This window comes from Lathyrus oleraceus, chromosome 7, assembly GCF_024323335.1.
Source record: "Lathyrus oleraceus cultivar Zhongwan6 chromosome 7, CAAS_Psat_ZW6_1.0, whole genome shotgun sequence".
Lineage (NCBI taxonomy): Eukaryota > Viridiplantae > Streptophyta > Magnoliopsida > Fabales > Fabaceae > Lathyrus > Lathyrus oleraceus.
In genome coordinates this window covers 350677212-350704538 of record NC_066585.1, presented here as the reverse complement: position 1 = coordinate 350704538, position 27327 = coordinate 350677212, and the positions used below count along the sequence as shown (strand labels likewise).

General features: G+C 40.8%; 1 protein-coding gene across 3 annotated transcripts in view; it reads left to right on the top strand.

Moving 5' to 3' along the window:
- The window catches only part of LOC127101105 (cytochrome b5 domain-containing protein RLF), a 65149-nt gene that overhangs the window by 14796 nt on the left and 23026 nt on the right, over positions 1-27327 (top strand). The window lies entirely within an intron of this gene.

Here is a 27327-nt window from a genome sequence, read left to right as displayed (position 1 = left end):
AAGAAAAGGCCGAGGCTTTAGCCAGGGCAAAGGGAAAGGCTGTGGTGGATAATGGTGGTACTCCTGTGATGACACCGGTGCCTGCGGGGTCGGATAATAAATTTGATGATGAAGCTGAAGAGTTCTTAAGAATCACCAAAAATTCGGAGTATAAATTGGTTGATCACTTGCAGCAAACTCCGTCCAAGATCTCGATTCTTTCATTGTTGCTGAGCTCAGAGGGGCGTAGGGAGGCCTTATTGAAAATTCTGAAGAAAGCCTATGTGCCTCAGGAGATCACAATCAACCAATTGGAGACAGTCGTATCCAACGTGCATGCTAGCCATGGGTTGGGCTTTACTGATATGGATTTGACCGTAGATGGAAGGAACCACAACCGGGCTTTACATATTGCAATGGAATGCAAAGGAGCCGTGCTTTCACATGTACTGGTTGATACCGGCTCCTCATTAAATGTGTTGCCCAAGAAAGCCTTGGCTAAGCTAAACTGTGATGGGCTGATTTTGACCCCGACTGATTTGATCGTGCGGGCATTTGATGGGTCAAAAAGGGCCGTGTTTGGGGAGGTCGAATTGCCGGTGAAGATTGGACCAGAGGTGTTCAAGTCGACTTTCTACGTCATGGACATCCAACCAGCATATAGTTGCCTGTTGGGTCGACCATGGATCCATGCTGCGGGAGCGGTTACATCGACTTTGCACCAGAAGTTAAAGTATGTCTGGGGAGGTCAAGTCGTTACTGTTTGCGGAGAGGAGGACATTTTCGTCAGCCACTTGTCCTCATTCAAATACGTGGAGATGGATGGTGAAATATGGGAGACGCCTAGCCAGGCATTCAAAACCGTCAAGGTGGAGAATGCTCTGTTCGCTAAGCAGGAAGAGGAGAAACCATCCATCGCTTCATACAAGCAGGCCGCTGAGGTGGTAAAGAGTGGAGAGGCTCCTGGTTGGGGTAAAATGATGGAGGTCCCAGAGAAGAAGGACAGATTTGAGGTTGGATATCAACCGGGCCGAGGCTCAGGGCGAGGAAGAGGAGGTCGTATGTCGGTAACCTTCACAAGCGCCGGAATGCTGGATCCGGATCACATCTGCATGATGGGTGAAGATACTGACAGTGACTGCGACGTGGACCAATGGATAAAGCCGTGCACACCAGGGATGGAAATCCAGAACTGGAAGGCCGAAGAAATCATCCGGGTCACTCTCCTCGAAGAGTAATATTTTTCTTGTTTTCTTTCTTATATGCATGCAAGCCATACGTGTTGCCCGACACGTAATGGTCCATTTTAAGGGCCACCTCATGTTTAAATTTGCAAGGTTTTGCATCATGAATAAAGGATGGTTTTCAATCAAAAGCGGTGTTCCCTGTTTTTCATTTATTTTTGCAGTTTAAAAATAAAAACAAAATAAAAATGGCAATGTTTTCATTTTTCTTTTTCAATTTTTCACACCGGTTCTAAAGCAATGCATGAATCAACATTCATGCAGATGCGATTCCTCTCCGGATCTCATTGATAACAATCCTGTTACACCCTTGTATGACTTCGACAATCCGATCTATCTTGCTGAAGAAGAAGATGAAGAAGATTGTGAACTGCCAGGGGAATTAGCCAGGTTGTTAAAACAATAGGAGAAGGTCATTCAGCCGCACGAGGAACAGATTGAGGTCGTGAATCTGGGTACCGATGAGGTTAAGAAAGAGGTGAAAATCGGGGCTGCTTTGGAGGAAAGTGTCAAGGGCAGAATGGTGGCATTGTTGAAAGAGTATGTCGACATCTTTGCCTGGTCTTATCAAGATATGCCAGGGTTGGATACCGATATTGTTGTGCACAAGCTACCGTTGAGAGCAGATTGTCCTCCAGTGAAGCAGAAGTTGCGCAGAACTCGACCTGACATGGCGATGAAGATTAAGGAAGAAGTGCAGAAGCAGTGGGATGCTGGTTTCCTTGTTGTCACTAATTATCCGCCATGGGTTGCGAACATCGTGCCAGTCCCGAAGAAAGATGGGAAAGTGAGAATGTGTGTGGACTACCGAGATCTGAACAGAGCTAGTCCGAAGGATGATTTTCCACTACCTCACATTGACGTGTTGGTAGATAATACAGCTCAATTCTCGGTGTTTTCCTTCATGGATGGCTTTTCTGGCTATAATCAAATCAAAATGTCGCCAGATGATATGGAGAAAACAACGTTCATCACACCTTGGGGTACCTTTTGTTACAAGGTAATGCCATTCGGTCTCAAGAACGCCGGTGCTACTTATCAGAGGGCCATGGTGACTTTGTTTCATGATATGATTCATCATGAAATTGAATGCTATGTGGATGACATGATAGCAAAGTCCCAGACAGAAGAGGGGCATTTGGTAGATCTGACTAAGTTGTTTGACCGGCTGAGACAGTTCAGACTGAGGTTGAATCCGAACAAGTGCACGTTCGGAGTGCGGTCCGGTAAATTGCTGGGGTTCATTGTAAGCGAGAAAGGAATTGAGGTTGATCCTGCAAAGGTAAAAGCGATAAAAGAAATGCCTGAACCGAGAACAGAGAAGGAGGTTCGTGGTTTCTTGGGTAGATTGAACTACATTTCACGGTTCATATCTCATCTAACGGCCACGTGTGAACCGATATTCAAATTGTTAAGGAAAGATCAAACGGTCAGGTGGAATGATGATTGCCAAGCGGCGTTTGAAAAGATAAAAGAATATTTGCAGGAGCCTCCGATTCTGATGCCTCCTGTGGAGGGAAGACCATTAATTCTGTACTTGACAGTCCTCGAGGGGTCTATGGGGTGTGTATTGGGGAAGCATGACGAGTCTGGTCGAAAAGAGCATGCCATATACTACCTTAGCAAAAAGTTTACCGACTGTGAAACCAGATATTCACTGCTCGAGAAAACTTGCTGTGCTTTGGTCTGGGCTGCTCGCCGACTAAGGCAGTACATGCTGGTTCATACCACTTTATTGATTTCCAAGATGGATCCGATCAAGTACATTTTTGAGAAGCCAGCATTGACTGGACGGGTTGCGAGGTGGCAAATGATTTTGACAGAATACGATATTCAGTATACCTCTCAGAAGGCGATCAAGGGGAGTGTATTGTCTGATTACCTCGCCCAGCAACCCATTGATGATTATCAACCGATGAAGTTTGAATTCCCTGATGAGGACATCATGTTCCTTAAATCGAAAGATTGCGAGGAACCAATCCCGGATGAGGGGCCTGACCCTGAATCCGAATGGATTCTGATGTTTGATGGGGCCGTTAACGTGAATGGAAGTGGTGTTGGTGCTGTTTTGGTTACGCCGAAAGGATCCCATATTCCTTTTATTGCCCGGCTAACGTTTGAGTGTACCCACAGTGGTGGCGGAGTACGAAGCTTGTAGCCCAGGTACTGAACCTCGAGGAGTGCGTCTATTGGGGCAATTCCTTTCTCATTGGTATATGGAATGGAGGCGGTATTACCTGTTAAAGTTCAGATTCCCTCTTTGAGAGTCCTGATGGACGTGAAGTTGCAAGAGGCTGAATGGGTAAGGACCCGGTACGAAGAATTGAGCCTGATAGAGGAAAAGAGGCTAGCAGCCATCTGTCATGGACAGTCATACCAGCAACGGATGAAGCGTGCTTTTGACAAGAAGGTGCGACCTCGGGTATATCACGTAGGTGATATGGTGTTGAAAAGGATCCTTCCTCCTCAAAACGATCGAAGGGGCAAATGGACGCCGAATTATGAAGGTCCATTCGTGGTCAAGAAGGTTTTCTCTGGTGGAGCCTTGTTGTTAACGACCATGGATGGTGAGGATTTTCCATCCCCTGTGAATGCGGACGCAGTTAAAAAATACTTCGTATAAATAGACCCGCTGGACGAAAAGAATAAAATAGTCCAGGCAAAAATGGGCATCCCGGCGAACCAAAAACAGAAAGAAAGGTTCGGGCAAAAATTAGGGATAAAAATGAAAAATGTACACCCGGCAAGTCGAAAACCTGGAAAGGCGACTTGGGCAAAAAAGGGTATCCCGATGGACTGAAAACCCGAAAGGGCGGTCCAGGCAAAAGAGGGATTGGAACGAACAACTGCGTCCAGCATGATCGTTTTCGCTTTGGTTAAAGCATCATGGATAATACCCGGTAGGGATCAGTTGGAATCGTCCTTGTTCAGAAGGCAGAAAGCATGGAGAGTCTGAGGACGTATGGGGTGTAATCGAGTTGGAACTCGATGAGATCGCGGTTTCACATTGCCATTAGGATAGATTTTTCCTTTTGAACGCAATTACCTCTTTTCAGGAATTGCTTCCTTTTGTATTGCTCATTTGAGCCACACACTTTTCCAATCAATAAAATGCATATTCAGTCAAATAATTTTGTTTTTGTTTTTCATTACCGCTTTGATTGCAAAAACATCCAGATATTTTTGATAAAGAATCTTGCATTTTAAGACATACAGGTTCCTTCCAATGCATGTTTATAAGATTGAAAGCTTGAAATCTTATTTGGAAGGTTGAGTGACCCAAGTGTTGAAATCTTGACACGCCCGGGGCACGGTTTTATCTAACGATCTGTTTTGCAGGTACTGTTAGATATTCTTCACTCACTTGCAGGTTGTGATGTGGAAGCTTTGTCACAGATCCCCAGAGAGTCCGACCAGGGACGATTGAATATGAAAGAACGACGAAGACGTTGAGACGTACGACGTTCCTTGATGATAATCAAGAAGACTCTTCAAAGTCGGAAGATTGGAAAGTATGTAATTCCCCACAGAGCCCGATCAGGGACGAGTGCATGAAGAAAGGACGGAGAGACGACGAGACGTCCGACGACGACCCTTGAAATTAATCAAGAAGACTCTTCAAAGTCGGAAAATTGGAATTTCTGTATGAATCCCAGGAGTACGTTCTCGTCGAGCGCGGAGCGACTTGGAATACAAGATGATGGAGCAGAAAAGGTCCAGATGAGTCTGGGAGTTCTCAAAAGTGGAAAGCTGATATGAGTATTGGTGGTGGATACCGTGGTTCGACGAGTCGATGGGTGTTCTGTACCAACTTTTCTCATTTCCCCAGCTAGGTCCCCAAGCAGAATTGTAGGACTAGCTCCCCAACAGATCCAAGGTTTGTGGACTTCCCCAGCCGAGTCAGGATGGTTATCCCCGGTAGGTTTACAACGATGCTTCCTCAGCAGCCAGGCCAGAAGGTTGCTAGCCCCCGAGTGGAGCGGGTCCAAAGAAATATATCTCCAGCAGTGTTCATCCTACCAGTGGATTGGACAAGTTCCCGTAGCGGACAGATGTTTGCATGCTCAGCTGAGTTGATCCTACCTATGGATTGCATGGGTTGTCCCCAGCGGAGTAGTGTTCGTTTCCCTAGCAGGGTCAGGATGGTTGCCTAGCAGGTGATAGAGTGATGCGTCCCCAGTTGAGTCTGGAGATTGCTATTTTCCCCAACGGAGTATCTGTGAGCATTTCCCCAGTGAAGTCAGCAGGTATCTGTGAGGGTTTCTCAAAGCAGAGTCGGGATTGATATCCCCAGCAAGTCAAAAGACTATATCCCCACAGAGTGTTGGTGGTGCTTATCCCCAGCGGTTCCTTGGGCGGATTGGGTGCAAAGGAGGTGTTTCCCCAGCAAGGGTTACCTTTTCCCAGCAGCAGTGGTATTCCCCAGCAGGGTGGAGATCGGAGTGTTGACGAGTTCCTCAGCAGAGCGTCTCGTGCTCCTCAGCAGAGTCCCTTGAGGGGGATGCCTTTTTTATGCATTCATCATGTAAAAATAGCATAGCATGTTGCATAAAAAATAATAATAAGTCGCGTAGCATTTCCATAATTATGGAGCATTACGCAGAGAAAAATCGATCATTCATCATTGCAAGCATAAGCTAGTCTCAAACCGTGGTTACTGTTCGAGAAGTGGTTTTGCCCAAAGGTGAAGAGGTGTTACTCCGAGGAGTTCAGCATCGTGATTGAATCGAAGATATTCCCCAGTAGTGCGATACTGGAGTAATTGTTTTCCGTCAAGCCGAGATGGGAAATGTTTGGCGTTCAGCGCAATTCAAGCCGTGGTTACCGCTTGAAGCTTTGGTGCACCAAGTGGTGAGGATGTTACTCTGAGGAGTCTAGCATCATGACGTCAGATCAGCAGTGTTCCCCAGTAGTGCGATATTGGAGGAAATGTTTCCGTCGGACGGAGATGGAAATAAAGTCAGAAGGACGTTACGCGATCAGCGCGATTCTGGGGTTCAGATGGAGAAAAGGAAATGCTGAGGCATTTTCTAGGGTTCAAATGGAGATGGAGTTGAAGATTATATCCGGGATGAGGTCCTTAGGATTATCTTTTGTTCATGTGTTACCTTAAACTCTGGCTGAGGCCAATGGAGGTCGTTATAGGTGTCTTCTAAGGAAGAGTTACACATGCTGCCTTCTTTATGAAGGTTTACCCTCTGACATGTCGCCCTCAGAGTGGTTTGGTGTTATTTCCGACGTTGCCAGCGGAATTATCACGAGAGATTGGAGAAAAGGATATGCTGAGGCATTTTCCTGGGGTTCAAACGGAGAAAAGAAATGCTGAGGCATTTTCTGGGGTTCAAACGGAGAAAAGAAGATGTTGCGGCATTTTCTGGAGAACGGGGTTCATATTGACGATTGCGAGTCATCGTCAGGCGACTGGGGTTCAAATCGGAGAATGGGGTTCATTATTTGGCAAATAGGAGAGCGGGGTTCAAATGCGGTGATCCGAGGATCATTTGCGCAAAGAGAAAATTTCGGGGTCCAAGAAAATGAAAAAATAGAAAAAATTCGGGGTTCAAGAAAAGAATAAAAAGAAGGAATAATAATCCCGAGCGGATGTGTGGTGTTCAGGCCACGGGTTATCCCTGCGTTGCCATTTATTGTGGTATCCAGGTTGACGTCTTTTTGATTTCAGAGATTGTTGCTTCGCCGATGCTGACAGGCGTTGTTAATTATTATCCCATCAGAGTGCAAATTGTTCGTCTGTTCTTGGTATTCAATCACTCTTCATCCTGATCATCCGAAAGCCGAGGCTATTTCGTATCGACAGGTTCACAGTGGATTGAATAGGGGCAGCTGTAACACCTCAAAATTTGCCCTCCTCTCTTGGGACTAGCATTAACATATTTGCATATCATTTTAGGTCATTAGGCATTGCATATTGCATATCATGTGGTTACACTGTGCGAGCCATTCTCCCAAGTCTTGATCAGAAGATGGAGAAGTCTAAGTGCAAGCCTAGGGTTTATTGATTGATCATTGGCCATCTGAGGATTGGGCTGTGAATTAGGGTTTTATGATTTTCAAAGGATATTGGTCTTAATCTTGATTTAAGTGATACATCATCATCATCATGGTTGGATTTCATCAAGTGTTGAAGCTGGTTCCTTGAGAATAGGGTTTTGACCACTGGTCAACCCTAATCAGTTGCATTGGGCCAATCAGGGCATAGTCAGGAGATGGGGTTTGTGATGGTTATAGGGTTCATTATGTGATTATATGGAGCTAATTGAGGCTAGGGTTTCACTCTTGAGCCATTTCGGTTGGAGATTGGAGTTCAGATTGATCTATGCATTGCCAGATTCATCTATCAGATGAAAAAGTCAACTGTGGTCAACTGTACATGATCTGATGGATTTGGAGGTGGAAATGAGTTGGATACACTTCATTCATGTTGAAACAAGTGTTATTTGACATCTCAAAGCTTAAGAATGAAGAAAATCCAGTCAGGACAAGAACTGCCAAAAATAGAAAGTGACTTGTAATTGAAGTTTCCAAAAATGGAAAGTTTTGGACCTCAAAGCCACGTGTCTAAGGAAGCTTCAAATGAAAAATTGTTCAACATGAAAGTTGTAGATCTTGTTCTTACCTTTCCAAAAAGTCCAAGAACTTGAAAATCCCATGTATGGTTGGGAAATTATGGCTCAGTGAATTTCAAAAATGACCCATAATCAGGAGGCCATAACTTCCACATGGTTTGTCCAAATTGCAAGTTCTTTATATGCACAAACTCCATTTGACATGTACTTTCATGGTGCATAATTGGATTTTTCCAAAAATGGTCAATGCAAAAAGTCAAATTTCAACTGGACAGTTAAATGGACCAAGGGCAAAATTGTCCAACTTGTGAAATAATTGGAATTTTTGAGTGGGGATTTTTGCAACACCTCATGAATGGTATTTAAAATTTGTTGGAATCATCACTTCATGCCTAAGGCTTGTAATTTGAGATTTGGTTTGAAAAATGAAATGGCAAAAATGGACAAAATGCAAATACATAGTGAAATTGAGAATGGCCTATCCAATGAGCATGAGACAAATGGAAACAGCTCACACATGGCATTTGGATGTTGTGTGAGCTGTCAAACAGGTGGCAATGAGCTGGCAAGTGAAATTCCCATTTTGCCCTCACTTGAAAAATTACCATTTTCACTAATCAAGTCCAAATGGCTAATTACATGATTAAGAGATGGTTTAAGCACACATATATAATCTTAATCCCAATCTAAACATAACAGAAATTCACATTTCCCAAAATTGGATCAAAAACTCTTCATTCTCTCAAGTTTTTCTCAAGAACACATTGAACAAAATTCATCAAATCTTCCTCAGTTTTGGCTCAATTCTCGAATTTCTTTTTGATCTGAATTCCTTTCATCATCGTGATCATCTGTTTGTGGAGTTTGGAGTGGAAAAGGCTGGGATTCGTGACTGTCCAACATTGCATCTTCAATGGCAATTCCAAATTTCACGCATTAGGAGCTGTTTCATCACAACTTAATCATATCATTCAATTGTTTGGAGCATCTAGTGCATCTGTTTGAGGAGAAGTAGCTCGAATTCGTCCAATCTCATCGCTGCCATTTCCAGGTTTGAAAAATTCGAATCTCAAGATTTGTTGTATGCTTAGGTGCGTTTTGTAGTTCATTGATGGTAGATCATAGTGATGCTTGTGGTTTTGCAAACGGATAACTGTAGTGCACGAAATCTGGATTTTAAGTTTCGAACCAAAACCCTAGGGCGATCGATTCAGATGATTTAAGAACTGTTAGGTTAAATCGAGTTGATATTCAAGATCCTCGTGTTGAGACGGTTTCAACGAGTGCTCATTTGTTCATTTTGGTTAAGATTGATGGATCATGTGTTCTTCGTGTGCTGGAGGTAGGAGATGAAGTCTTTTGCGCAAAACACTGTTCAATCCAAATTTCTGTTTGAAAATTCAAATACCGTGTTTCCCTCCCCCGCGCTCAGAATTACAACTATGCCATTACAATTTAATTAATTTAATTCAAATAATTCTAAAAAATCATTAACATCTTAGAAAATTCACCAAAAATCATAAAAAAATCAGAAAAATGTGGAAATTTTTATGTTGACTCTGTTGTTGACTGTAGAATTTTTTTGACCTATTGGTCAAAGTTGTGCATGGTAGAAATAATATTTGACCTAGGGTTCTTTCACATATGTGCATTTTTGGTACCTTGTGCTATTGTGATCATGAAATCCTCATATTCTAAAAGAAATTCTTGAAAATTTTTGTGATGATTGTGGACTGGTTGATGCTTATTTACATGTAAATTTCATGAATTTTTGATACCTGGCCTTTGAGTTATGAATTTTGGAACTTAGGTGTGACAATTTGTGTCACACCTCATTATGTCAATTTGCTGGATTTAATTGTGTGACCTAGGCTTGGTAGAATAATGTGAAATTTTGCATGATGGTTGATTAGCATGTTGAGATGCTATATGGATTTTTGTGGAATTTTACATGGCATTTTCAAATTGTTTGGTATTTTTCATCTCTGGTGGTTGAAATTGCAAGTTCATGTGACATAGGTTGGCAAATCTTTTGTGAAATGCTCATATGGTATTGTATGATCATGAAATTTGATATGCTTGTAATAGACACATAATGTGACATCTCTGTTTTGGTCTCATCCATTTCTTTTTTGTTTTCATTGAGTTATGAATTTTTGAAGTGAGCTCATGCATTGATGTTGTGATGTGGAGCATGTAATTGTGTCTGTTTTTGTTGATTTTCATTGACATGGTTTCATTTGTCCAATTAGGCTAAAATTTGACATGGTAGACCTTGAATATCCCCTGTTTAGGTGTAAATTATTTGAGAATTTTTAGAATTGTTTTGATATGGAATTGAATGCAATAGTTCTGTTTGCATGTTTGATGCTTCATTTGGACCAATGTGGATTGTTTTGTGCATAACATGAGCATGATGAATGATATAAACATGAGACCAAGTGTGTTTGCTCTTGTTTGACATTAATTTGACTTTGGTTGGTGAATACCTTGCTGTTTAGGAATTTTTCTTGCCTTTGGACCCTAGGCTTAGCCTAGTGGTCTTGTTGCTAATATTTGCTTGATTTTTCAGGATCAAAAGCATAATGCACATGGAGAATGAATCAAGTTAAATGCAATTGATGTTGTTTGATGTTTGTACACTAACATAACATTGTTTTGTAGGTTGTGAAGCTTGGGCTTGAGCTCATAGTTTGCTTTGTTGTGCATTGATCTGTATAGATTAACTGATTGAACTTTTGCTGTGTAGTTTTGTCTGTCTGAGTACTAACTGTGTTTGACTGTTTCCAGGTACTTTTAGTTTCTCAGTTCCTTGTGAACTTTTGCTTTGCTTTGCTTAAGCAACTTGCATTGAGGTAGGTCCTCTTGACTTCATGTAGTCTGGAGACCCGGCTGTTACCGGGCCGGGCAAATAAATGTCTGAAGTCCTCCTTAAGAGGCGATGATTGTGATTGTTTAATTTTGTGCCTAAGCAGGTAAAGTCCTTAATCAAGGCAATTGGTGGAAGGTAGGGATAAGCAATCTATCCCCCACTATTCAGTGGAGTCTTCTCCTTGCTCCCATTACATGGTTGTAGCATTGAGATCCTAGCCCAAGATCTTGTGCAGTGCACATTGTGTCAGAGTCTCTGAGTATAGAAGGGTTCCCCCATTCTGAACCCATGCTCATTTGTCAGAAGCTCTCCCTGGTTAGGGATAAGAGCTGTGAGGTCTGATCCTCACTTCATCCTTTTATCTGCTTCACCTTAGCCTCGTAATGGCAAGGTTAAGAGCAAATCCAGCCCGTACAGACGACTCGCTTCGGCAGTCAAACCTATTGTGTGAGCCACTTGTTTGGTTATAGTGCGTGCTGTGTGAATATCTGTTTGAGATGCTTGTTCTCATTTGATGTATGCTTGAATTATGCTGTATGCTTGTGTGCTGGCTTCTTTCCTGGATAGGAGTAGTTTGCTTATGCAAGTAGGATAGAAAACTGAACTTAGGGTAACGATGCATGACAACACTAGGCTCGAGTCCAGCTCCCTAGTAGTGTGTCTTTCCCTGGTTTCTGGTTAGCAAGTCAGTCCCTTTCAGGGGAACTACATCGCCCTGATCCTCGTTCCAGATGAGGTATGTAGGCAGGGGGTCGTGCGAGACCTCTCCGGGCAACCTTTTTCTTTTTTGCGTGTGTTTACTTGTTATCTGATTGTGTGTTTGGCTCGGATGCCGACATAAGCCCAGTGATTGGCAGTCGGGCTCCACGTTTGCCCCTTGTGCGTGTTTTGGTTCGGATGCCGACATAATTCCATCAAGTGGTTGTCGGGCTCCATGTTCGCCACCCTTGTCTGTTTATTTGTTTTGTGTTGTTTGGCGTGCGTAAGCCGAACTACAGAGGCTCTGATTCTTGTTCCAGACAAGATATGTAGGCATAAGGTGCGATACCTTATCGAGCTCCCTTCTCTTAACCCCACCTGCGTTCCCCGTGTGTGTGTGTGATGTTTTAGCAACCTATTCTTTATTCTAGGACGTGGATCCCGTCGAGTACGACGGACGTGAGGGGTGCTAATACCTTCCCCTTGCGTAACCGACTCCCTTACCCTTTCTCTCTGGTCGCGAGACCATGTTCTTTCCAGGTTTCTCTGAGCGTTTCCTTTCCCTATCTTGGGATAAATAACACGCAGTGGCGGCTCTGTGTGTGTTTTGTTTTTAGCTCGCCGGTTGTTTTTTTCGCAGGATGCGACACCCTCCAATCTGTCCGTCGTCCTTTTTCCCGCCGTCAGTCACCCGCGCACGCCCCCACGTGCCGCTCGTCTCCTTACGCGTGGGCCTCACGCGCCGCCGCTTCCCCGCGCGTGCCAACGGTTGATTCCGACCGTTTTTCCGCTAACTTACTCACCTTCCCCCCCGTTCTAGATCCGACCTCCATTTTACTTTCTGACTCACGGAAAACGGTGCTCCAATCCAAACAACCCTGATTTTACTCTGTTTTTTTGTTGTCCAAGCCATGGGAGACACTGATTCTTGTTTCAGTGATTCGTTTACCAAAGTTCCCCTTATGCCATGTGAAAAGCTAACCGGCTCATCAAACTACAACATATGGGCCGATGTTGTCAAAATGTGGTTTTATGGTTAGGGATAGGAAGATTACTTAACAAAAGTGGATGATGTCCCCGTCGCCGAACTTGCTAAATGAAAGGAAATCGATGCGTCGCTGTGCATTGTGCTATGGTTTTCCATAACACCTAATCTCCAAGCACAATACCAAGCCTTCTCCACTTGCTATGAGGTTTGGGAAAAGGCCAAAAAAAGTCTTCTTCAACGATGTTCGTTGTCTATATAGTGTCATCCGCAAAATCAACACTCTGAAGGTGGGGAATATGGATATGCAAGCCTATCTGAGTAAACTTGATGCTTTGAAAACAAATTACACCACCTTAATGCCTTATGCGAAAGATGCAATAACTCATGTCGAACAACAGAGTAAATTTTTTATGATCATGCACTTATCGGACTACCATCAGAGCTTGAGTCCGTTGGTAACCAACTTTTATCAGGTACTACTGTTCTTAACTATGATACAGTTAGTGAACAACTGTTTTGCTTGGCTACACCACATTCTTTTGGTCAGGTTTCACCTCCATCTGTTGCTGCTCTGACACCATGTGACATTGTTGCCCTTGTATCTCTTGGCAACAATCATAATCGCTTTCAAGGAAGGTCATCCAATTCCAAACCTCATCCCAAGTGTTACCATTATAACAAGCTTGGGCATACTATTGACCGTTGCTGGAAGTTGCATAGCAGACCTCTACGTCAGGTAAATGGAGCTAAAATCGATCACCAAAACACTCTGCAGACTTCACATTCTCTTTAGAACTCTACGCCAAGCTACGAGGATTTTCTCTGGTGGTGTCAGACTAATTAGAACTCTGGTTCCACGGTTTCGGTTGCGCACACTAGTAATTCATCTGTTTGCTTCTCTCAATCATCCCCTCTTAGTCCTTGGGTCCTCGATTCTGGTGTGTCTGATTATGTTACCGATAATAAAGATCTTTTCTCTTTCCTCTCTACCTCTGGTTTCTTACCTAGTATAAATGCCGCAAATGGTTCTCAAATCCGATCTCAAGGGATTGACATTGTTCAAATTCTACCATCTCTCTCTGCTACTTCTATCCTATACGTACCTAATTTCCCATTTAATTTACTGTCAGTCAGTTGTTTAACTCGGTCCCTTAATTGTTTTATCACATTTACTAACAGTAACGTTACCTTGCAGGATCAGACTTCGGGACAGACGATTGACGTCAGATGTGAGTCTCAAGGCATCTACTACTTCTCTACGTCATCTACCACATGCTCCACCATAAATTCTCCACTCACTATACATACGTAGTTAGGTCATCCAGGTCTTCCCAAACTACAAAAGTTGGTGTCTAGTTTATCTAAATTATCCACTTTACATTGTGAGTCTTGTCAGTTAGAGAAACATATTCGTAGTCACTTTTTCGATCGAGTCAATAAACGGACTCATCCCCTTTTGCTTTAGTTCACTCCGATGTTTGGGATCCCTCGCGTACTGAGTCTACTTTTGAGTATATGTATTTTGTAACTTTTATTGATGATTTTTCACGTTGCACGTGGCTATTTTTAATGAACACATCTGAATTGTTTTCTATTTTTGAATAATTTTATCGGAAAATAAGAATCCAATTTGGTTTGTCTATTCGTACGTTAAGAAGTGACAATGCATATGAATATTTATCCCAACAATTTCAAAATTTTATATCATCCAATGGTATTCTCCATCAAACATCTTGCCCTCATACACCTCAACAAAACGGGGCAGCCGAAAGCAAAAATTGACATTTTGTAGAAATCACTCGGACACTACTTCTTCATGGTAATGTTCCTCTCTGATTTTGGGGAGATGTTGTGCTCACGGCATGTTACCTTATAAATCGAATGCCCTCATCTGTCCTTAATAATAAAATCCCACATTCAATCCTGTTTCCACACTTTCCCCTTCACCCAATTCCTCCTCGAGTCTTCGGGTTAACATGTTTTGTACATAATATCTCTTCTGGACTTGATTAACTATCAGCTCGATCACTTAAGTGTATCTTTCTTGGTTATCACCGATCCCAAAAGGGTTATCGTTGTTATTCACCTACTCTACAACGATACCTCGTATCAACCGATGTTACCTTCTTTGAGTCTGTTCCATATTTAGAGTCCAACCAAGTAATTCCGAAACCCCTTCAGGAAAGCACTCACACACATCTTTTGGAAGTCCCATATGTCATTATTCCCCATCATTCCAGGGAACCTGGCACACTAAATACTTGTTTGTCTTCTTTGTCTTCTGTTTCTATTCCTAAAACTTCAGGTGAAGCATTATCTCACCCTGGGAAATCTTTAGTAGGTTGTCGTTGGTTTTATACAGTGAAGGTTGGACCAGATGATAAGATCGATCAGTTTAAAGCTCGCTTGATAGACAAAGGATACACTCAGATTTTTGAGTTGGATTATAGTGATACCTTATCGCCTGAAGCCAAGATGACATATGTCAGACTTCTTCTAGCCATTGCAACCATTCGGCATTGGCCTCTTCATCAACTTGGCATCAAAAATGTCTTTTTATACAGTGATCTTGAAGAGGAAGTATATATGGAACAACCATCTGGGTTTGTTGCTCAAGGGGAGTCATCGAATATGGTTTGTAGGCTACACAGGTCTCTTTATGGTCTTAAACAATCTCTGAGAGCTTGGTTTGGCATATTCAACGCTGTAGTACAACAGTTTGGTATGGTCTGTAGCGAAGCTGACCATTTTGTTTTTTATCGTCACTCATTCCAAGGGTGCATCTATCTTATTGTGTATGTAGATGATATCGTCATAACGGGTAGTGATCAATAGGGAATACTCTAGGTGAAATAATATCTCTCGAATCAATTTCAGACAAAAGATCTTGGTAAACTGCGCTACTTCTTGGAAATTGAGGTGGCCCAATCTAAAGATGGTTTGGTGATTTCCTAGCGGAAATATGCTATGGATATTTTGGAAGAAACAGGGTTGTTGAAGGCTAAACCAGCTGATACTTCTATGGATCCAAGTGTCAAACTTCTATCAAATCAGGGGGAGTCTTTATTTGATCCAGGAAGATATAGGAGATTGGTTGGAAAGTTGAATCATCTCACCGTCACTCGTCCGAACATTTCTTCTGCAGTTAGTGTGGTAAACCAGTTCTTAAATTCCCCTTGATAGGAACGCATGAAAGCTATTATCCAGATACTGAGATACATCAAATGTGTTCCAGGAAAACGTCTCGTATATGAAGACAAAGGACATACTCAGATAGTTTGACACTCCTATGCTAATTGAGCAGGATCACTCATTGATAGACGACCCACCTCTGAGTATTATGTATTTGTTGGAGGAAACCTTGTACTCTAGAAAAGTAAGAAACAAAATGTAGTTGCAAGATCAAGCGTCGATGCAGAGTATAGATTCATGACAATGACAACATGTGGACTTATTTGGTTAAAACAGTTGCTCAAGGAACTTCAAATTGAAGAAGTAAGGCCAATGACACTTATTTGTGATAATCAAGTTGCATTGCACATTGTTTCAAATCCAGTCTTCCATGAGAGGACCATGTTAGACGATAGTACCGATCTAGAAGGGGGGTTGAATAGATCAATTTTTGAAATTTAGCGCTTTTTAAAAATATTTTCAACGGTTGCGGAAGCATCCTAGATTTTAATCGTCTAAACGATCCGTTAATGGAAATATCAGATATGCGTGAAACCGAATGGAATTACTAAGATAGAGATTATCAATCACTATCTAAATCAATTGATCAACCACTATAATCCTTGATATCGTTACCTCTAATAATGCTTAAACACAATAAGAGATCAAGTAAAATATTACTAAGTTTGTGTGAGATTAATTTTATCGAACACTTGGTGTGCACTCCACACCAAGTTTCAATTTCACTCAAATTGAATGTGCAGAATTTTACTCAGTTGCAATCAAAGTGATAGCAACAATTTATCGAACAGTTACTATGCATAACAATCAAGCAATATAAATTTTACTATTAATTTCACACAAAACGTAATTAATGCAGAATTTAAAGAGTTAAGAGATAGAGAGAACAAGACCGGATTTGTTGAGGCAGTTCCCCTATCGTCCTCGCTTAGGGTACGTCTGCCCTCAATTCTAAATTTAGAATTGAGATGTTTTTATTAACACGTTGCAAAGTAAATACAAGAGAACAAATAATCACCACCAATCAACCCCTAGAGTTGTTGCAGATCCTATCCTATTCTCTCCCCTTGATTCGAGTTGAACCAATTCCTTCAAGCGCTTCTAACAAACCTCCGGTTACCGCATCCTTATTGCAAGAACGCCACGTTCTCCAAAACTTCAGCTCGGCTGATTTCGAGCGCAAGTCGCTTGAACCCTAAGCTTTCTTCACAATCCTCCGGTTACTTTGTTTGATCGAACCTTCCGTTCTTCAGACTTTTCACTCGGTTGAATCTGCGAAGCAAAGGTTAGTGCAAAAATCCCCAATTCTTGGAGGACAAAACCCCAATGATTTTATTCAAGAAAAACCCACACAAAACCTCAACCCAAACTAAGATTAACCCAATCTTATTTGGAAGTTATCACAGCAGCAATGCAAAATGCTCAACAAAGATTATTATGTGTGATTATTGAGAAATGCAATGAAGAATGAAGATGATGAGTGTTTTGGTGTATTTCTTTCACTTTTCTTGTTCAATGTTGAAGAAGAGACACTTAAATATTTATATGATGCATGGACCAAATAACAAACATAACAGAATTGTTTTGCAAAGTTACACAGCAGAAAATTAAGTCTAAGCAGCGGTCACTCAACCTGTTCATATAGGCCACTTGACCTGTATAGACCCCGAGGTAAAATTATTCAAGTAAAACAGGCGATGAGTCGACTCAAATAGAGTTTTTTCCAGGGTTGAGTCGACCTATGACTCGACTTGTTCAGACCCGTGACTTGAGTTGACTCATTCAGGTTTCTCAGGATTGAGTTGACCTGTGACTTGACCTGTTCAGACCCGAGAGTTTTGCTCCGAGTCATGAGTTGACTCACAGTTCTTAAACTCCCAAAAATGAGTTTTGAGATGTATTTTGACCAATTTAAACCAATCTCTTATGAACCTAGGATATTTACTATAATCAAGTGCATGATTCACATCTATGATATGCTCCTATATGTTTGGACACGTTGAACCTATATTTTGAACATGTTAGAGGATGAATGCATTCTATGATATGATGATACTGTCCAAAGTACACGTTGTGGGCGATTAGAAAGGTTTGACAATATTAAAATAAGGACTAGGCATATTTGCCCTCACATACTCCCCCTTTTTGATGATGGCAAACCGTGGCACAAACGCGTACTTTGATAGACATCTTCCCCCTGATTTTATGCATGCCTTCAAACATTCTGCTATTATCCATATGCTAAATCTGCTAAATCAGCTATTGTGTTTGTTTCCATTACTTCTCCCCCTTTGTCAACATTAAAAAGAAACAATGAAACGGTCAACATGAAGTAAAAATATTCAGAATCACTTAGTCAGCGACTTTGCAACATATAAACATCAACAACCTTGCACATAACATGAAGTCAATGGAAGTATAGGCATAAATATTTCACGGAGCAAAACAAAATAAGTAAATAAGATTACAATAATTGTTCAACAGAAACTTTAAGACAAATAATTGTCTCCATCATCATCATCATCATATTCTTCCACAGGCCGAACATTAGTACCTGGAACTGGTTTACGGGTCTTGTATAGTCGCGATGTACGATCCCAAGTGTAGCCCATCAAACTTAATGTTTTCTGACAAAATTCTTGATTTGTAGTCATGGATTTATATGGAATTCCTTAAATTGAAACATTTGCTCTATTAAGGATATTTTGAATAAATTAGGGATAACAAAGAGCAATGCCTCTACCCGACTCCTTTAGAGCAAAGATCCTACTTGCGACGTAGTGTGACCAATTCACTTCTATTCTGTGTTTTAGCACATAAGCCAGGTGTACTTCGGCCTTGTCCACTCTGGAGTAACCTCCTTGTTTAGGACGCAAAATATGCGTCACAACCCAGTGTAAAATCCTGTCAAGAGGCTTCAACTGACCCGTAGTCACATTGGTAGGGAATAAATTGCTCTGAACAACATTTGGTGAAAACGGTTTCCTCAGCATTTGGTTTAAGGCATTCCTAAACTCATAGTCTGGAGCATACACAGTGTCGGTAATCTTGAGGTCATTTGGAGACGATAGTGGAGAGATCTCAAACAGAGATTTCCAAACGTCATCATTCATTTCAATAACCTTATTACCAATATTCCATGCAAACTTGAAACCCTCGAATTTTCCATCAACGCCAGTATAAAACGACTAAATCCTCGTTATACTCAGTGATACAATTTAAGAACAAATCAATTTCTTGAAAATTTATCCGTTCAACAATTTCTGGAATGTGCATGCATCCAGTCACTAACGGGGAGTAAACGTACTGCTTCATAACTGTTCAGTTTTTGAACTTCTTTTCATAGGTTTCAGCAAGATCATCAGAGAGTAAGGATAAAGCAGTTACCAGAGCATTCAATCGAGATGGTGCACTCCTAGTGTGAGAAGAGGGTCATCTAGCAGATCTTTTTCCAGATGCTCTTGAAGCCATTTGAGTGTTGTTGGTAAGGAGATCTTAGGGTTTTTGTGTGGAAGAGAGTGATAGAGAGAGGGAGAAGACCAAATGACCAAATGGAGTGATTATGCATAAAAAAATTCTTGAAAACTGAGTCGACCTAATTAAGACTCATATGTGCTGTTTCTAGCAACGAAGAGTCGACTCACACGTGTAATGAGTCGACACATTCATGTTTGAAATCCCAAAAGACTAGATTATGGATAACGATGAGTCGACGCATGGGTCGGCCTGTTGGGACCCGAAGGAAATACAAGGGTTGAGTTCTCATTAATGAGTTGCCGCATGGGTCGACCAGTTAGGACCCGAGGAAAATACTGGGATTGAGTTCTCAGTGATGAGTCGACTCATGGATCGACCAGTTGTGACCCGAGGGAAATACTGGGATTGATGAGTCGACTCATAGGTTGACCTGTTGGGACCCGTGTTAGTTGTTAGATGACATGAGATTCAAATATTTTCTTAATGCTGAATGCATGTTAAATATGGTACCCAACAACATGAATGTCAAAAATTACAAAGAACAAGTATATATATATATATATATATATATATATATATATATATATATATATACATAGTTGATCAATATATAGGAACGACATTACCTCCAATGGTGATAGACGACTAGTGCCCTCACATAGCCCGAACTTATAAATCAATGAATGGACAGACATGATATATATATATATATATATATATATATATATATATATATATATATATATATATATATATATATATATATATATATATATATATATATATATATATATATATATATATATATATATATATATATATATATATATATATATATATATATGCGATTCGAGATATCGAGAACACCAAGTTTCCTACGGATGTGGAAGAAAGGCTTTGTCGCAAGTGGTTTTGGGAAAATATCGGCAAGTTGATTTTTTCTATCAACATGCTCGAAGACAACATCACCTTTCTCAATATGATCCCTAAGGAAATGATGCCGAATTTCAATATGTTTAGTGCGCGAATGTAGTATAGGATTTTTGATTAACTTGATGGCGCCTGTGTTGTCACAAAAAATGGGAATACATTCAAGTTGAACATTGAGGTCGAGTAATTGTTGTTTGAGCCACAAAATTTGAGCGCAACAATTACCCGCAGCAACGTATTCCGTCTCGGCAGTTGACAAAGCAACCGAAACTTGCTTTTTGCTGTGCCAACTTATCAAGGAATTTAAATAAAAATGACAAGTGCCACTGATGCTTTTCCTATCCGATTTGCAACCGGCAAAGTCGAAATCTGAGTAACCAACCAAAGAGCAATCACTTCCCTTAGAGAACCAAAACCCATACTTTAAAGTACCACAGAGGTATCTAAGTATGCGCTTGACGACTTTTAAATGTGATTCTTTGGGACATGATTGATACCTAGCACACATACATACACTAAACATAATGTCTGGTCGAGATGCGGTAAGATAGAGGAGAGATTCGATCACACCTCTATACCTTTTTATATCTACGGCCTTACCATTTTCATCCCGATCCATATTAACAATAGTAGGCATTGAAGTGTCGATTACTTTGGAGTTTGCCATATCGAAGCGCTTAAGTAGCTCATTACAATACTTTGTTTGGCTCACAAAAATTCCTTCTTCAAGTTGCTTGATTTGAAGTCTGAGGAAGTAATTTAGCTCCCCCATCATGCTCATTTCAAATTCTCCCTGCATCAACTTAGAATTCCTTGACCAAATTTATGTTAGTAGATCCAAAAAAAATGTCATCTACATAGACTTGAACTAAAATGGAGTGTTTTCCTTGACGCCTAATAAAAAGGGTAGTATCAACCTTCCCTCTTTAGAATCCTTGCTCTAGTAGAAATTTGCTAAGACACTCATACCATGCCCTAAGGCTTGTTTGAGACTGTACAAAGCACGCTTGAGCTTATAAACATAGTTGGGATGCTCATGGTTTTCAAAGTCGGGAGGTTGAGACACATAGACCTCTTCATTAATGTGACCGTTTAGGAAAACGCTCTTAACATCCATTTGAAATAATTTGAAATCTTGAGAACAAGCATAGGCAAGCAAAAGGCGTATAGCCTCGAGTCGCGCAACTGGAGCATAAGTTTCCTCATAGTCGATGCCTTACTCTTGGTTATACCCTTTGAGCAACAAGGCGAGCCTTGTTGCGAGTTATGACTCCGTTTTTGTCTAACTTGTTCCTAAACACCCATTTAGTGCCGATTACTCGATGGTCTCGCGGAGGGGGAACGAGATCCCACACCTCATTTCTTTTGAATTGATTAAGTTCCTCTTGCATAGCTAGAAACCAATGTTCATCGAGTAATGCTTCTTTGGAGTTTTTAGGCTCATTTTGAGAGACGAAAGCGAAATGATAACAAAAGTTACTTATCTTTGACCGTGTGGTAACTCCCTTTGATATATCTCCTAGAATATTATCGATGGGATGATCCTTAGAAGATTTCCATTCCAAAGGAAGATCATTGTTATTAATAGAATGATCCTCCTCTTTCTTTTCGGAAATATGATCCGGCTCCTCCTCAGCTTTTTCCGGATGGGATTCAACACGCTTTTCTTCTTGATCTTTTATTATGTCTTCTGAAGGAACACCTGCACCATCAACAATACTACCTTCTCCGACAGTTTTCGGATAAGATTCATCAAAGGAAACATGCACGGATTCTTCAACAATAAGTAACCTTTTGTTGTATACTCTATATGCTTTACTAGATTGAAAGTATCCGAGAAAGATACTTTCATCAGCTTTTGAGTCAAATTTACCAAGGTTTTCTTTACCATTGTTTAATACAAAGCATTTACATCCGAAGATATGAAGATGTGAAACATTAGGCTTCCTTCCCTTTAGCAAATCATAAGGGGTTTTGTTTAGAATAGGATGAATGAGTATCCTATTCAATACATAACAAGCCGTATTTATGGCATCGGCCAAAAAATATTTAGGAAGACCGTTTTTATTGATCATAGTCTTTCCAAACCCTTCTAAAATTCGGTTTTTACGGTCCACAACTCCATTTTGTTGTGGAGTTCTTGGAGCAGAAAAATTATGATCAATGCCGTTTGTTTCACAAAATTCCTCAAAGAGGTGATTTTCAAATTCACCTCCGTGATCACTTCGAATAGTAACTATGCTAGTGTTCAATTTGTTTTGAGACATCTTGGCAAACTTTTCAAAAGCAGAAAAAGTGTCACTTTTACTTGCTAAGAAGATAGTCCAACAAAATCTAGAGTGATCATCTACTATAACAAAACCATAGTAGTTTCCACCTAGACTTTTAATTCTAGATGACCCAAAAAGGTCCATATGGAGAAGTCAAAAGGTCTCTGAAATTCTGGTGTAGTCAGAATTCAGATGTTATACTCCACGTCATGACATCTGATCTAACATTGTACCTAATATAGCAAGATAGTTATTAACCACTGTACTAATATGCACAGGTTCACAGATGTCACGACATCTCATTCTATGTCACCCTAGAATGTATGAACCCCTGGTTCTGTGCATCAGGAAGAAGGACTCAACAGAGATCAAACCTAGCACTCACTTCTGTTGTTTTCTTCCACAGTTATCAGCATGATGTCTTACTGTTGTTTGTGGACATCATCTGTTACATTGTTCCAGTGTGTGTATCTTTTACTTGTATTTCCTGAATTAAAGGTTGAACATGTTAATCTAATTTCCACTTATTAGATTGCTAACAATTAGGTTATTTGTTAGGTTCATTAATTGTAGGTTAGTAGTTGGTTTCCTGGTTTTTCTCTAAGCTGTTGACTCCCTGAAGAATAGCCTGAGAAAGATACTGAACCAGAAAAACTAATCATCCTACACTTTAGCACCTGCTGTTGCGAATGAATGTCACAACATTCAGTTCGACATCCAGAACATATGCTGATTCTGTTATGTTCCTGTAAACGTGTTGTGCTAAGTTTGCAGTACAATAAAAGACTAACTAGTCTCTACTTCAGTATCAACCTTCAGTATCAACTGTCAAAACGTCCAGTTTGACAGTTTCACAATGATCCTGTGGCCAGGTCTGTTTTCCTCTTAAAAACCAGTTTTACATATATACTGAACTGACATAAAGGCCACTTGCCTATTATTCAGTTTATGTTGTCAATGATGAATGTCAAGACATTCTGATTGACATTCAACCAGAGGGCTATTTACCAGGTCTGCTATCATCTGGAATACCAGCTATGTTATGGCAGAAGGATAATAACATACAGAAGGAAAAACAAACACAGGAAATTGTTAACCCAGTTCAGTCCAACACGACCTACATCTGGGGGCTACCAAGCCAGGAAGAAGATCCACTATTAGTAGTATCAATTCAGAGTTAAACTCACCCATTTATAACTCATCACTTAATCCCTACCCAATGCAATCTATACCTAGGAACTCCTAGATAGAAACCTCCAGTTTCCATTCCTATCACTACAAATACAACGTAATGTTAACACACCTTGAACTTGCTTCACAGCTTCATTCAAGAACAAAATCACTCTTGCCTACAGGCTTTGAGTTATAAAAACTCTCAGGATTTACCACTGAGATACACATGGTAACCTTCCCACAGATTGGGAGGTTTACCTTACACACACCCCTAAAAATTCATTCTAAGAGGCTTACATAAACTAGGTTACAATCAGCTATTTATAACCTAATCACCCAACTGGATTTGGGCCTTCAGAAATCGCAGCAGACTTATTCTTTGTTGTTACAACTTCAGCAGAAAAATTCTGCTACAAACAAGGTCTTCAATCCTAGAATCTCTCCATATATATCTCCATATTTTGAGCCTATATATCTTCTGATTGAGTCTTCAAGACCTCCACATGGGAGTTAGGATATTCACCAGATATCCTTGCTGATCCCAGAATATATACTGAATTAATTAATTCAGTTTTCTACACATGTGCGATGTCACAGACCTGATGTCGTGACATCGTACATGACATGTTGGTCCAGATGTTGAATTTCTTCAACCCAACATATTAAAACAACAGAGATGATTACGTTATTTGTTTTCTAAAATTAATGCCAATCCTAAGGAATCAACAATCTCCCCCTTTGGCAAATTTTAGCTAAAACAAATAAACAATACACTGGACAAAACATCCCAATTTGGGAATGCTCTTCATCTCCGTCATTGGCTCCACCACCACAAACACCAAAGTTGGTGTACATGGGGAAGAAGAGGGACAGGACTCAGTTGTACCAGAACCCTTCCCCTCAACCGGAGAGCTTCCTGAAGAATATGTAATGCTGAGTACATAGTCAATGTAACTCAGATCACAAGGCACAACTGTCTTCTTAACTCAGATCACAAGACACAAGTGGTAAACCCAGTTGGTGGATTTTGTGCCTGATGCCAACTTCTGTTTGCTGCCACATCCACAGTTGGCTTGCTTCTGGTACATTCTCAACCCCAGGACTATATTTCTCTCCCCCTTTTTAGCTAAACATTTGTAAAGGCACCCTTCACAAAACCAGATCCAGGCGCAACTTGCCCAAACCTTAACATACCCCATGATTCTGAGAATGGAGTGTTTTTCTTGTGAGAGGAAGAGGGCTATTGCATCCTTTAAATAGTCCAGCCCGTGCTTAGGAATTTCCGGTAGAAATAAATGCTTGGTCAAGATGCATTTATTTTTGCTGAGAACCAGTCAGAGAATCACCAACAAAATCTCAGATTATCTTTGAATACCTTTTATAGCTCTTGACTGTTTCTTTTCCAAAACAGTCGTTCCAGTGCATGGAGACTATTCCATATATGCAGTCAGACACGTTGCACGCGATGTCTTAACATTTCACGCGGCTTTTTCCTGCATTCTGCTAGTATTCAACATTTTCCAAGGTTCCTGTCATACCTCCAGTAGAGACTTGACATCTGGCACTGATACAGTCAAATTCCCACACTTCAGCAGATGGTTACTCCCCCTGTACCACACAGCTGTGGCCATCTGGCTTATTCTGATTTACCAGAATTTGACACATCACCTTCATAATTCCTACTGACTTTAAGTTTTAGAAGGAATTAGCAGCATTGTCCAGGGCAATGTCATGACATTCGGTCAGACATTCTTCAGCTCACTCAGCCTTGACACAGCATCCTGATAGCTGACAAGGTGCCATACCTGGTTATCTGAGTACACATAGACCACAAGCTTGATGATTACTTGCATCTTCAAGGCCAGAACTCCCCCTGTCATGGACACCCCACTCTCCTCTTGAAGATTAGAGATCACACATGGGCATATCCAACATCCCAAAGTTGGACCTTCACATACTTCCTGATTCATAGAAAATCCAGACCACTTGATGAATGGAAAACACAAGACGCATCTTCATGTCTTCAAGAGCACACCCTCTGTTCAACCCTCTTAGCTGAACACATTCACACTCTGTGTCAATCTCTCTTCTAACCAGAACAGAAGACCTCTTCACTGGATGTTCTAACATCAGCTGGGACATCCTTCACAACAAGACAAGGCACACCATCTGATAGTCTTCAGATATCACTGAGTCATCGGGTTGATCAAGAAGAACCCAGCCATTCATTGGGAAATATACATTTTCATCCCATTACACGAGATAATCTTCCATAGATAGCTCAGAACTCCTACCACAAGCTCCAAGGGATGAATAGAAAGCACCTCCTTTAGTCTTCAACTTACTACTTTTCTACTCAAGAGTAATTTGTCTCAGACTTTCCTCAAGCATAATCAGCTGCCATATGTTGATTATCTTGATTCTTCGAACTCACTTCTGAGGTAGACCAATTGCCACTGGTTGATTACCTCCTTCATGAATCCTCATATGAAGAGGTCAAATGCTGCTTTTTGACCTCCCCAAGTTTATCAGACTTCTCCCAAAGATATTCTGACCTTCCAAGTGAGACTAGAACTTCAAGCTTTTTGAAGTATCCAATCTACAACCCTGTAGACCTTTCTATCTCAAGTTGATGTGCCACCTCACAAACTAAGAATCTGATGTTGAACCAAATGTCACACCATTGTGTTTTGACATCAAGCTGTTGAATTCAACTCCTTCTTCTGCCACTTGAAGGAACTTCCTCCCTTCACAGAACTGAGTTCAATGTTCTCATAGACTTGATTGTGGAACCAAGTTTGAGTAAACAACCTCCATCCTGCAGGTTTGCAGTTAAGTCATCCAAGCTCACACCTTGATGAATCCCTGCTTCTTCTCCAAAGACATCAGACACTCTGATGTATGAGTCTTCAGAAGGACTAGTTAGAAACCAACCCTTCAGCTCTACCAAGGATTCCATATCCTAAGGCAAGGCTGTTTCCATGATGTCAAGACTGCTGCCACTAGTTCTTGACTCCACAGTGTGCATAAGCTAATGCACTTCCTTACCTAGATCAGAAATAAACTGATCCAAGCAACCACCATCAAGACTATGATGTCTTCTTCTTCTTGTACATACCAAGGCTGAGTCATGTTTCTTGCCAGGAAACCTTTTCAGAGATCATATGCTTTTGCTGCCACCAAAGATATAGATCATAAGCCAATGTACTATCCTTCCTGTGATTCTGCACAGGGTCTTGAAGAAGTGATGTTCCAACATCTTTAAGAACATCCGTTATCTTGAGCTCCAAGGATAATCAATTAAACACTTGTACTTGACACAAGTAGACATTGATCTTAAATCCTTTCCCAATTTTCCTTTCAGATACTTCCACCATAAGAATACTTTGAAAGTACTCTTCTTGTGTCAACATCTTCTGCTTGCAAGCACCTAGACAATTTTGAAAGTCTTCCCAGATTAAATTCACCCTTAGGAATGAGAGAGATGAATTCTTCCTTGCAAATTGTGTCACACAACTACCAGAACCCATGGGACACAGGTCAACAGCCAACCAGATCCTAGGCTGACCAAATGTGAGGAGGTTAACCAAAACTCCCCCTCAAATTAACAATCATGGAAACTTCACACCAATATCCATGCATTGTACAGACATACTTGATAACATGAAATTATATCACATTTTAGGACTTAATTCAATTAGATTATATTATCATTTACTTTAATTTATCTCATTTTATCAGATATTATGCGGTATTTCCTTTCTATTTATGTCAGGTATCCATTTTGAAGCAAAAGTGAAAAAGGGAAGAAAAGGAGGTGTAAAAAGGAATAAAAAGGAAACAAATAACAAAGACCAAGCCCAGCCCAAAGAAAGCGCACGTTGTGCCTGTGACGGGCGTCACAAAGGTTGTGACGAGC